The 13,924-nt window shown below is 36.0% G+C and overlaps 1 long non-coding RNA gene across 2 annotated transcripts; it reads left to right on the forward strand.

Moving 5' to 3' along the window:
* The first annotated feature begins 8,270 nt into the window (after window positions 1-8,270).
* Window positions 8,271-13,559, forward strand: LOC128247039 (uncharacterized). Of its 2 annotated transcripts, none has more exons than XR_016240789.1 (2): window positions 8,271-8,593; window positions 9,876-13,559. It is a non-coding gene; the product is annotated as an uncharacterized LOC128247039 (long non-coding RNA). The 2 variants fall into 2 exon arrangements; XR_008263466.2 differs by having other exon boundaries at window positions 10,974-13,559.
* Window positions 13,560-13,924: the final 365 nt, after the last annotated feature.

A 13,924-nucleotide genomic window follows, 5' to 3' on the forward strand; every position in this document is an offset into this window, starting at 1 on the left:
ATATGTTCAATACATCATCATTGTTCTCTGGAACATCAAAAGCTGGGTTAAGAGATGAGAATGACAAAAAAGTAGCTCATGATATATCCTTAATAACTGTGTAAACCTTCTATACATGAACGGGTTTGAGCTATGAAAATATTCTTAATCTGCATTTTCCCCACGTAGATTGGGGGAGGGGGGGGGGTCGGGAAAAAAAATTTTGAAGTTTAAAAAAACATTTAATTTCACATGAATTACTTTGTCATATTACTGCGGGAAATTACTCTGAAAGAAATCCTAGTAGAAAGGTTAGTAAATGGATTACATTGTTACCGCAATTTTGTGAGATTTGGCTGTTATTTCTAGCATGTGGATAGCCTGCTTGAAGGCCGGGGTGTGTGTGTGTGTGTGTATATATATATATATATATATATAGTCATCTTTCAGTTAAGGGGGTGAAATAAAAAGAAATTTTGCATATTCGTAAACACCGACGTCTCAAACGAAGGATACCGAAAAAAAATTTTCAACGAGAGGTGCCAACTGCCAAGCAGTCGTTTCATTTCTGATTATGCCCCTTATCTTTTGAAAATTATACTTTCATTTAAATTAAAAGAAGCGAATAGGATGTTTTTAAAACCTTTTTCAATTACTGAAACTAATCTAAAATTTTTGAAAGGTTTTTCCACTACTGGAGCAAAAAAAAATTTGTTTCTCTTCGAAAGTCCTCGTCTGAAAAAAAATTTTGCCAGATTTCTTTTTAATTTTTATGCCGTTTAAAAGATATTTATATAAAATTTCATCAAAAGATATCAGTTTCCTAAGTTATGAGGGGGAAACCTTGTGAATTTTCCTAATGTCCTCTCCCTTATAGCACCCCAGTTCCTTGGCGCGAATTTTTTTCATATACGTTTTAATGCGCTTTTTTAGAATTATTTCACCTTTTTGTTTTGGTGAAACTTTCACAAGCTGCGGGGAAAATTTCACTTTCGGGCATAAGGTGGAGGACAGGGTCTTTTTTTTTTTGTTTTTTTAGAATCAACGTAAATTTACCAGAAATAACTGAAAGATATCTTTGCAGAAAGGTGAGTAGATTGATTACACAATTTCATTCATTGTTATCAGTTTTGTGAGATTTGGCTGTTGTTTCTAGCATATAAATAGCCCGCTTGAAGGGGGGTTATTTTTCTTTTGAGAAATTGAAATTTTACATTTTTTTTTTTTCAGAATCAATCTCCATATTTTGTACGTATTTCGCCAGAGAAAAAAAATTCCGAAAAATGAAGAAACGGAGAGTGGGGAATTTGAAATTTTGAACTTGTGTTTTACAAGTATTCTATTATCAATGTTATTGATAATAACATTGTGAAAATAATCTGTACTTACCCATGTGGTAGATTTGTTGATTATTTTCAACTCTGGAAGCAGGACGGAAAGCCTACATGAACTATATTGCTTTAGTTCTCTTGGGGGCCCCCCACACTCGTTCGATGTTCTGTGTTAACTAACGCGTTTGCCAGATGGACGAAGTTCTGACTATGCTTAATTTGTAAATGCGTATAACCTAATTTTGGAGAGAACTATAAGCACCCCAACAGTCACTATAAATAATGGATCCTTGACGGATGTGGCGTTTGATTAACGGGATAAGAATTGAAGCATTTCGTCTTTCCCCTTCGCCACACTCCAATGACAGAGGTATCAAACTCTACAAGCCTATCTCGGTTGTATTTGCTTCGAACCAAACCCAATGAAGGAAAGCTTCCGAACAGAGAGATCAACAGACGTGGCAAGTGTTGTATCTAAATTGTCCATAACAGATTTATGTGGCCAATTTTCTGTTAGGAAATGATTAACTTCCACGCTCCAAAAATGTGTTCTTTAGGATAGACACTGAAAACCCACATTCTGTTTTCCTTCGTCTCCAACGACGAACCATCTTCCAACATCGAAACATATTAGCCCCATTACCGAACAATGCAAGGTGAATTACAAGTTGGGCAATTCACAGATGCAGGAATCTCGGCCCTCAATATAGTGTATTCCTGTAAAAAACAGAAAATATGCCAAAGGGGGTTCGTCCATGATTTTTACCTCCACTGAATATATATATATATATATATAAAGTAAAAAGTACACTCGGTATTTAGGGTTAGGGTTATAGCTACTTAGGCTCGCCAGATAGTCTCCTTCATGCAATTCATATACGAAGTGTTTCCGTAGTTTTATAGAGAGTCCATGTGCTACACATAAGAGCGAACTAAGCCACGTGGTCGCACAACGAACTTGCAACACCGAGCCATGTCGGCGTCTATAATCAATATATACTCATGAGGAAAACTACATCCATGATTTGATTAAAGAATAATTTCAGCGGAACGGGTGATAATGGAAAGCATTATTTGAAAAATCATTTTTCCGAAACAACCATAAAGAATTGTACTTTCTAACCAAATCATCCCTTCAATAGCAGATTCCGTTTTTCGTTCACGGTAACTGACGTTTTGGTATGTTGCAACAAAGCATTTAGAAGAACATCTAAATTCTCAGTACGCCAATTAAGAAACAAAGCGGAAAAGGTGACGTTCTAGCATACCCATGTATAGCTAAGACAAGTGAGGCGCTAAAAACGTGCGAAAGCAAATTGTTTAGTACTGCACTAATAATTTTTACAAGGTTTTACAAAATTATTAAAATTCAATCAAAAACATTCACCACGTGTTATGATTAAGAATCTTGTAACAATAAAATAATATAATCATTAAAATAAAATATTCATAGCTCTTGCTGCAGATATTAATTCTATCTAATATTTTAAATGACTATATTTCAATATTCGTTCACAAGATAATTGCTACCATGAATGAATGTGTGACAAAACAGGAGCGATACTTACGCGACGTTAACTCGGAGACGGACACCAGTGAAAAGGATGATTGAATGAGATACCGGAAGTTCGTAGATAAGCACAAACCAATGAAAGTAAGATAAAAGCAGTATTTGTTAAAATACATAGATAAACTACTATTGTAATTAAATAAATATTTTTAAATATTACAAATACTTATAGTGCGTAATAAAGTAAAATACTTTCATTTGAGAAAATATATCCAAGTTAAATTATTTTGCGTGATACTAGCCCGTGTTTCTGAAGTCACTTCCGGAATAATGTTAGCCCCCTCCCTCTTCCCGCCCTCAGAAATGTTTAAATAAACTCTTTTCGGTACGAGTTTAATTTTCAGTTTTTGCTCGAATAAATCCGTTTTTATTTTTTAAATTCTTTTCAGCCTTGCAGCCACTTAGAGTATGTGCGGGTACAGAAGAAACTAACTTTTAAGTAAAATAATTTAAGAGTACGAAGTACTAAAGATTCAAGTCAGTCTTAAAACCCAATACCGAAAGTAGAAGAGAGGTTCGCCACTCTAGCGAGTCTTACTGGATTCGTAAACCTTCGGCGCTTCTTCGTTTCTAAAGCTCATGAAAGTGAAAAGTATTTAACTTGTCGAATATGATTTCAAAAGAAATAAAACCTTTTAGGTACAGTAAAATAGTGGTCAGTATTGTACAGTTTAGATGCTCTGGAAGCATCTAATACGATATTTCAGTGAAGCAATCAAAATTGTTGGCCTCGTGTTTTATCAGAAGCTATTATTTAAATAGGATGCACCAAATATTTCATGATTACCTTCTTATTTCGTGTGAACAAAGCTTCGAATGTAAAAAGTTTACAGCAAATACACGATATGTTATTACTTTTAGGCAAAATAATAGTTTTCATTGTTTCATCACACTCGATGACTGTGTTTCGCTGAGACAGTCATTTGCTAGAAAACTCGGCGATAAAACAGAAGTAGAAGAATTGTTTTCTTTGGAGTGATATAAAAGTAATAAAAACTTTGTGACAAAATGGTGATAGTGAAATAATTTTTAAATGCTTTGAGTTATTTTATAATTTATTTAATAATAAACTAGAACATAAGGATTAGGCATCATAATACGGTTGAAAGGATTTAACAAATTGTGCACTTGTTTCTAAGTAAATTCCTAGAAACAAAGAATATGATTGCCTGAGGTACTATACATGGTTGGAAATTTTCTTTTACATTACTCCATGTCTTTTGAATTATGTTTGTGTGGACAGATTTCTTGTGTTTAGAAAATAGTCTCATGATTTGGTCACCACACCAACAATCAGTTACAATACATGTAGCTGGTAACACTTGATCAGTCTTGAGTGGCAATAAAGTAATGCAGATATCGATCAGGGACAGGCACAAGGACACACTTAAGGGTCATGCATTCCCCCATACCGAGAATTCTCGATAATAACTACACTGGGATTTACAGTTCATGAACTTCGACTCTTCTGTTTCTACGATTATATTGTTTCTACCAATCTGTACTGGGTGATCAATACACTAAATAGCACATACATTTCAAAAAGGTTATACCAGAACTGTTGTTTCTCTACTGACACTAAAATGCTTCATAACAACATATTGTTTACTGTCAAGTGCTAAACCAATAAATATATTCTACTACAGATGACACTATGGGATATGAGACTCGAAGAAAGAATCATGTCTAATACTTTGGTACTGTCTGCATACATAACACCTCCAGGTTTTTCCATCAGAACATGTGTGGCTATTCACAAACACAGTGAGTTATTAGAACATACTACTGAATCATGAACTAATGTTAACAATACAAAAAACCGTTGTCCTCCTACACAGATATTGGCACCGCTAAACAACATTATCCTATCAGTTCACAAATGCGCCAGCTCATTCAAGTCTTTTTAGGATTTAAGACTCATCAGCAAAATCTAAGTCAATAATCCTAGTTTCACCAATGAGAGCACCACAACTCAATCCAGTCACCATTCAGCCAAGTATCCAATCCATGCAGGTATTGGAGAGAATGGCAGCCCAGACATAACCCTGGTGGACCCCAGATGCAATTGGAAAAAAGTCAGAGGTTGAGCCTCCAATCCGAACTGCACAGATTGTTCTGGTGTACAAGGCTATCATTAGCCCAATCAGTTGAAGAGGTATACCGCCAGCTCCAGAATCCTTCAAAGCACATACCTGTCCGCTGAGTCAAATACCTTGCGGAAGTTGGCACAGGTTGCAAGCATCCCCAACCAAAGGCTCTGCTTGTGTTCAATGAGTACATGAACAGACAGGATATTGTCAGCACTTTACCTCTTCAGTCTGAATCCTAACTGCTCCCACCGTTGAGACGCCAGCAGATGATTTCACACTCTGTTAAGGATAACACTCGTAAAAACCTCATTGGGCACTGAGATGAGTGTAACAGCATTATAATTGTTGCAGTTATGAAGGTCACATTTACTTTTTCAGCATGGGATAATTATGCCCCTCTTCCAGTCAAGCAGTATGATGCTGGATTGAGCAGATGATCTGCTGCAAGAATAAGACTACAGCAGTCCTGCTTTTCTTGATCATCCACCGATGGATGCTACAAACACTGGCTGCCTTCCTGCCCTTCAGCTGATTTACCACCATACAAATCTCGTCATCAGACGGCAGATCACAGCTGACTTGTTGGTTGGTCATCAGTGCTGAAGTCATTATGGTATTCAGATCAGTACTGGGTCCACCTTGACACTTCTGTCAGAAGTGTGCCATGAGAATTCAAGACTCCAGAACACCAAGGGGAAGGTTTCACCTCACTGAGTATGGCAATTCTTCTGTAGGCAGTACCTGAGATGAACGTGTGAAACTGACTTTTGACCTTGCAAATTTCTTGGATTTGCTGTTTTTGTTGAATCTCAGCCTCCAAAGCAAATCACTAGGGGCTCTACCCAGTCTCACCCTGCAACTACGCTCCACCAATGTGAGTGTCTCCCTGGAAAGGAAAAGTTTCCTGACCCGATTTTGGAGACTGATACATTTCCTAACAGTTGACGGAAGTGTTCCTGTAAATTTCCCTCATTCCCACAGGATCAAATGATGAGTTAGCCCCAAATAGCACAGATCCAATTTGCTGCAAATAAATCTTGCTTATACTGTTGTCTTTCAGCCTTTCAACATCCAATCTGGGACTGGCTGTGTTCAACTTCTTAAACTTCAGTCGCAATCTCAATACAGCCACAAGTCTATGGCCGGTGCCCAAGAAACTAGCACTCCAGAAATCTTTGCAATTCTGTAGGAGTCTCCAGTAGCTATCTACAAGTACATGGTCAATCTCCTTTGCCTCACGACCTGTATTGGTATATCAGGTCCAGCGATGCAGCTTAGAACGTTGGTACCAGGAGCCAACAATGCGATGTCCATGGTTTTTGTAAAAATCCAGGAGCATCACATCACCTTTGTTCCAAGCCCTGGATTCAAAAGGGTCTCTGGTCCTCCCGCTCCTGCTCTACACTTGTGAGACTTGAACACTGTCCGGGGCCCTTAGGACTTGTCTTAATTTTGGCACCAGAATGCTTTGCAGGATTATGGGTTACCATTTCTTCAACACATAAATAATTTTAAAATAAACTTTCATTTTCAAATAAAACATCCTCGCCAGTTCATTTCATTTCATTGCAATTTAAGTTCCATTTTATTATGCCAGCATCAGTGGTTTCCATCTCTGGATGATAAAACGGAACATCACCCATTCGACTTTGTCCTGATAATGGTGAAGATACGAATCAACACACATAATTTCCACATCAACAGTGACGTAGACAGCCTTTACTTAAAACGAAAACAAGGGGCAGAGGTTTAACATCAACAGACTGCTCTTGAATGTCGAATCATATCACTTTGGTAACATCTTTTAAGCACCAGTGTAGAAGTGCATCCCTTGACCAAGGTTGCTAACATTGTGAGACTTGGAAAGCAGATCCTAGAGCAGTATTCCCTATCTGATAACCTTAAATGCATACCCAAAGAAATCGCATGACTCAACCGCAATGTATCATCAGATACAAGGATGAGTGTATATCAGCAGAAGACCATGCATGGATATGCTAATAGAAAGCTCCGGGATGATAGCAACATTGATCATCAAAGCAGTCTATCATAGACCAACAACTGGATTACTAACTCCCACTTTGAAGGGTATGCATTTGCAATCCAGGGACAAGAAATATCAACCAAATACCTAATGCACAAAAGGGACAGAGATGCAGGAAAAGTAGCAAAATGTGATAACCGATGCAGATTTTGTGGAGTTAAAACTGAAGCAGTTGTCCGAAAATGTCATCATGGTGTTATCTGCCAATCAGACATAATATTGAAGCTAGGACACTCTATAATGAGATCCATTGGAAGGATAACCCCAGCATCAAAGAAATAAGAACTTACAGTATGATAGAAGCCATTGCCACTCACAATACAAAGGAGTACTAGTGGAATGTCCCAGTGAAAACTTCAATAAAATGTAAACATAATAGACATGACATAATTTGGGATAGAGAAGAGAAATTGTGTATAGTTGTTGAAATCAGCTGCCCAGTGGATGTTAACATAAAGCTAAAGATCAGCGATAAAGAAAATACCTATGCCGATCTATCGAGGAATCTACACCACTCTATCCAGATTACAAGTTCAGGTTTATACCTGTAATTATTGGGATACTAGAATATGTAACACACCACCTATATACCAATCTTCAGAAATTAGGTTTCTCAAAACCAGAAAGGAGAAAGCTGATTGAAGACTACAGATCCAAGCCATCACAGGAACTGTAAAAATCTGTAAAATTTTCCAGAAGTTTATCATTTAAATATATATGAGCATGTCTAGACATGCAACTACATGCATAAGAATGCATACATAAAACAAAACATAGTAATCTGCACATATACATACATACACACACACACATACCCTATTGATGTTGTGGAAATTCCAATGAAAGAAGCTTGGATCTAGGTTAGAAACTAGCTCTTTCTCTATTGGCAAGAAATTTGAAGTAAAATTGAATAATGACAGACATACATACATACATACATACACCCATCTTTTATCTTTTACTTGTTTCAGTCGTTAGACCATGGTCAACTTTGTTTCAATTAAAGTGTATTTTATGTGTGTGTGTATATATACATATATGTATTAAAGAAAGCAAAAAATAAAACAAAAATGTTAGTGTTCAGTATGTTGGCGATGAGACATGGTTAAACAAAGTTGTACATCATCTCCCTCTTTCTCTCTTATTATTACTCCCACTGCCACCATCAACATACTACTTTTAATAAAAATCAACTATCCCTAAATTTCTTTGTCTCTCTTTCTCTCTCTGTTTGTCTTCGCCACCGCCCTCTTTTACTCTCACCCTAGCACGAGGAAGTGTCAGTGAATAGTGAGAGAGGAGGGCAAAGTGTTACACACAAATTAGTGTTTGCATTTATTATATTAGATATTTCTTAGTTGTAGTGCACCTAACTGTTTTCATATTTCATATATATATATATATATAGACAATATTAAAATAAGGACACATTCGCACACGCAAATATATATATATTCATTTATTCACTTCAAGCTGTTTAAAGTATGTACTTCCAGTTTATCTCTCCACGTGGTACTTTCAGGTCTCTTTGAAATCGTCCTACTCTCATTCATTTCTCTCCCCTTTAGCAGTTCGCTTGGTAAGTTGAGTATAAATCTGCTTCATTTTGATCATTCATCTCGTAATTTTTAAAAAGAGACAAAGTATATATCCACCATTTACTTACATTCTGATTTCCTATAGTGTAAAACAGTTATATTTCCCCGTATCGTTCAGTTAATTTTCGTTATTACGTTGTACTTTCAAAACTTTGCACTCAACGAAAATTTACGCGAAGGCTTCTGTCAACATGGCAGTCGGCCTTTTATTTCGAACAAATGGCCAGCATTTTTTAGTATAAAAGAAAATAATGTACTTTTTTAAATATTGGAAATTCCTTAATGTGGTCAGAGTGATTAGTTCAATAGAATTCAAGGCTGGAAAAATCTGGAAACCATAAACGAAACGATACCCATTTTAGCAAAGGGATTCAGTTTATTTTTATTTCATACAGTTAAAAATATTTGGCTGTTTTCTTCAGGTAAAAAGCCGAATGAATTAAGCGTACACAAGCTTAAGATACAGAATAGTGGTTCAAACGATATTCTGGTTTTTCTGAGATTGATCATTCGGCAGAAGTAAAGATCATGGACCGCGCCCATCCCCTTTGGGATTTTTTTTTTTTTTTTACAGGAACACACTATATCGAGGGCGAAAATTCCGAATCTGCATTTCAAAATTTAAATCCCCACCCAAAATTCTTAAATTTTCACTTAAAAAGCGGGGGGGCGAAATACAGAGATTGATTCTGAAAAAATAAACACCCCCTCCCCTCCGTCCTATGACAAGAAGTGAAATTAGTGTTTTCTCAACTAATGCTTCACGCATGCATAAAATTATAAAATAGACGCAAAAAGTATCTAAACAGAAAACCTGACATCCTAGAAACACGTTCTCAAAATTTTAATACAAATTACCAAAGAAAAAAAAATTTCATTTTTCATTTATTTTAGAAATATTTTTTTGGCGAAATACGTAGAAAAGTATGGAGATTATGATTCTGAAAACAATTGTTTGTAAAATTTCAATTTTTCAGAAAAAAAAAAATTAACACTCCTCCCCTCCACCCTATGACAGAAAGTTAAAATTTCCTCCACCCTCTTTATTTCTTTGCCAGAGGGGCAAAGACTGAAAACGTGTTTTGGGGGTTTTCAATATCTAAGTACGCACCAACCGGAAATCTGACAAGCTAGAAACAACAGCCAAACCGGAGGATCAACTTTGTAAATACGAATTACCAAAAAAGGAAAAAAAAATTTTTTATGTTTTGTTTGTGTGCAAAAAATTTTAATTTTGAACAGATTTTTTTTTTTTTTTTGCAGATTCGGAATCTCCGCTCTCGATATAGTGTGTTCCTGTAAAAAAAAAAAGGTTAATGTTTACAAGTACACCAGCACGAAAAAATCGCCCTTTTTGAAATTTTTTTCTGTGGATTCCTGTTTTCGATGACGGACATTCTGAATATGCCAAAAACCATCTTTTCAAATTTTTTAATTTTAACTTTTTTTCGGGGAGCGGGGAATTGAAAATTTTGAAAATATGGTTTTTAGCATATTCAGAATCTCTGTCATCGAAAACAGGAATCCACTGAAAAAAAAAAAAAAAGGTCAATTTTTTTTTCGTGCCGATGTATTTGTTAGACATTAACCGAAAAAAACCGCAAAGGGGCTGCTGTCCATGATCTTTACTTCCGCCAATCATTCTTTAATTTTTTTGCGCGTAGGTTTTGCTGTTACATTGTCGAAGCCAATAGATGAGCGAAGTTACCGCTATCTCTGGGCAGGGTTTTCTTTTTTCTCATTGGCAGGGTCCTCTGAACAAACGTAGTACACATTAGAGTACTTATCTCATTCATCATATCTGATATCTAAGCAAAGTCTATCCAAATGTAAGACAAATATCATTGCTTCCTCTCATCTACTGCTGCACTCAGTCAAAATAGAAAAGCTCTACTTAGTTGTAAGAACCAGATTTCCCTCAAATCAATGGAAGGACATAGGGGATGAAGTAGCTCTGGATACATTGAAAAGTAAAGACAATGTTCGCGACTGGAATTTCTCCTAACTATAATTCTCAGCGTTCCTTGTAACGGACATTACCCTTTACATAAATTTTATAAATACTCAGGCTAAATATCAGCCTACAGAAGATTAGTTAAGGACACTGACCCCTATAAATATTACTATTGATGTGACAAAAGTCTGAATGTACTGTGCAATTCATGTTCGAGCAGTCTTTATTAGTTGAATGACTGTGTATAATAATTGCTAAATTATATTAGGCAAAGTCTTATACACTAAAATGTAATGTCAGGTACTTTGCATACTATATAAGACCTTGCTACAACCATTATACCTGTATGTGTAAATTTTAAAATCTAACATCTAATTGTTATAGTTGGATATTATTTTATATTTTAGGTAATACCGACTGAGCAAAATATCCAGGATGGGTGGATATCCCGTGAAATGACAGTTTTCTTGAAAATATTCCTATATCAGTTTCAAAACTAATTTGCCTTGAGTTTAAAACAGTGGTTCCCAACCTTTTCACTACCAAGGACCCCTTTTATTTAAATGAGTTGGGAACTTGTTTAAAATATGTGCAAGAACAACAGTTGTTTTTAATCTAGTTTTGTTTGCAATTTGAGGTGTTTTACATTTGTTTTGTTTGCAATTTACAAATCTTGGTTGAATTAAATTCACCTCAAGTTCAAATCTCACGAGATTAGATTTGTACAACTAATTGTAAAGTGCTATACACTTTGTGTTTTCACACCCCATCGTTATCTCCCCTCTCTCCAACTGAGGTAACCATGTATCTAAAAGATACTTATTTCTATCCTTCTGTTCATACTCTTCTCATCACTTGGTACATAACCATCTCCCTCAATATACCCCCCCCCCATTCAGTTGAGGGGTAAGTTACTTAGTGACCTCAGTGTTGCCACATAAAAAGCACCCAGGACATTCTGTAAAGTGGCTGGCATTAGGAAGGGCATCCAGCTGTAGAAATGCCAATGCAAACAGTAGAGCTTGGCAGTGTTCTGGCTTGCCAGCTCTTATCAGAACGTCCAACCCATGCCAGCATGGAAAGAGGATGTTAAAGATGAGTTACTGAAACCAGTAAAGGAATATAAGATACTAATAATTGTTTTCTTTTTCCCTATTACAAATATTTCAACCACTAGTCTGTTGAAATAGTTGTCCACAGAAGTGGATCAGCTTAACAATGATGCTGTATCTATACATGTCGGTAGCATTGCCATGCTGATTTTGTCAATTTAATATCTTTTACTATGCTCTTATCACTGTGATAGATTCCACTTATTTTCATTCTTAAAATAACTTCATTCTTGATCTGTCTGTCTCTTTCTAGCTGGGTAACCATGTACCTCCTCTACAGCAAGACACCTATTTCTGTCTCATTATATAACCTTTCATCATCTGACACAAGATCACCTCCTCCAATGCTTCTTCCCTTCTCAAAGGATTGATCTTTGTCTTGCAAGTTACTTGGTGACCCTGCCAGTGATGATGTCACATAAAAAGCATTCAGTCCACACTGTAAAGTGATTGGCATTTGGAAAGGCATCCAGCTGTATAAAAACCATGCCAAAACTGACCTCGCCTGTGCTTTTGCTAATTAAAAAGCACTTGGTCCACTCTACCGGGCGGTTGGTGTTAGGAAGGGCATCCAGCCATAAAAACCCGGCCAAAACAGACACAAGTCTGGTGCAGGCTCCTGACAAACTGTCTAACCCATGCCAGCATGGAAGGTGGATGTTAAACAATGTTGATGCCTCCATGCTGAGAACGATGATGCATTAAATATGTTTGCAGTTTCCACCAAAGATGTATTCTGTGACAGTCGCCTTCCTTTCTTGGATGGCTGAATTCTCTTCAGGAGCAGTTCATTTTTTTTACCACTTTTCACCTTATTTCTAAACATTTCTTTTATATTTTTCAAACTCTCCCCTCACTGCTACTGGAAAAATATGTCTATAGTTTGAAATTTTACTCCTATTTCATGTTTTTCCTATTTAACTACTATGAGTATATTTCTATTCCAATGGTGGATTCTTCATTCGTTTCAATGGTGAATATCCAGTTGTTTGATCAACTGAATTCCTACTTGTGAAATGAAAGTAGAAGACGAATATTCTGCTAACCTGTATACCCTTCATACAATTCTCAGGCTAGATCTTTGAATTACAGGTACAATCCTGTGAAGTAGGATTTTGCTTCCTTGGTGTATACATTGGTTGTCTTTGTGCAGTTAAGTAAGGCATCTTTTATTAACATTTTTCTGGAAAGATGTCTCTTTGCATATGGATGATGCCTGTGTGTAGAGGTTTAAAGCATGAAGAGTGGGAATTGTTAGGTGATATCTACATTAATCACTTGTCAGTTTCCATTAAGTTATATGTAGATAGCCACAACTGCAGTCTCTTTGACCTGTCAGTTCAGTCTCTACAATTGTACCTGAAAGAATAGTACATAAGAGAACATGTGCATTTGATATGATAAGGCTTTTAGTACCTTAATAGGATTTTTATAGAAACTTATAGTAAAATGTTAATTTACTGAAAGAATTGTGGGGTTACTTTTGAGCATCTGAAATCTAGGGTAGATGACTGCAGTAACATGGCCATGTAGTGTAAGTAGATAACTGTTGGGTTTGATGGAAAGGTCTCCTAATAAGAATAAGCAAAGATGTAGTGGTGTTGATTGGAGAAAATGAGTAACTATCAATTGAAATATGGAAATTTTGCAATTCAGTGGAAAATATTGTTATAAAGAGTTACACTTTTAGATATTTAGTTGTCATCGTTTTACATCTGCTTTCTATGCTGGCATTTAAATCAGGTTTCCGACATCCTAATCTCTTCTGAAATTATATGGATTCTAAATGCAACTCATCAGTATAAAATATTGATTTAGTGAGAAATAAAGTAAAAATGCATTTATAATATTAGCAATATATGCATGATAAAAGCATTCTAACAGTTGTGTGTATTCATTTTATACTAATGTCTGAACTGTAAAGGGCTGCAGGACAGGAGTAAACTATCAGCAATGTGTCATCGAAGTTTGGGAAAAGTTTTTTTTACTGCATTTGAAAGTATAGGATACAGTGCAAATTCACATAATTATGTGATTCCATTTGAATTGCAATTATGTTTGTGTTGGTGGCAAAAAGTGCATCCAGCTGTAAAAATCCTGCCTCAAAAGTTTTTGTCTGAGTCATGCTAACATGTAGAATGAATAATGTAATACTTTAAACATCACAATTATAACTGCATCTCTGTTTGAAATGAAGTTTCTATAACTGAAAAATCTGTTCCAGGTTCTTTTTTTCTAAATAATAC

The sequence above is a fragment of the Octopus bimaculoides genome, chromosome 2 (assembly GCF_046866305.1).
Source record: "Octopus bimaculoides isolate indiv1 chromosome 2, ASM4686630v1, whole genome shotgun sequence".
Taxonomy (NCBI): Eukaryota; Metazoa; Mollusca; class Cephalopoda; order Octopoda; family Octopodidae; genus Octopus; species Octopus bimaculoides.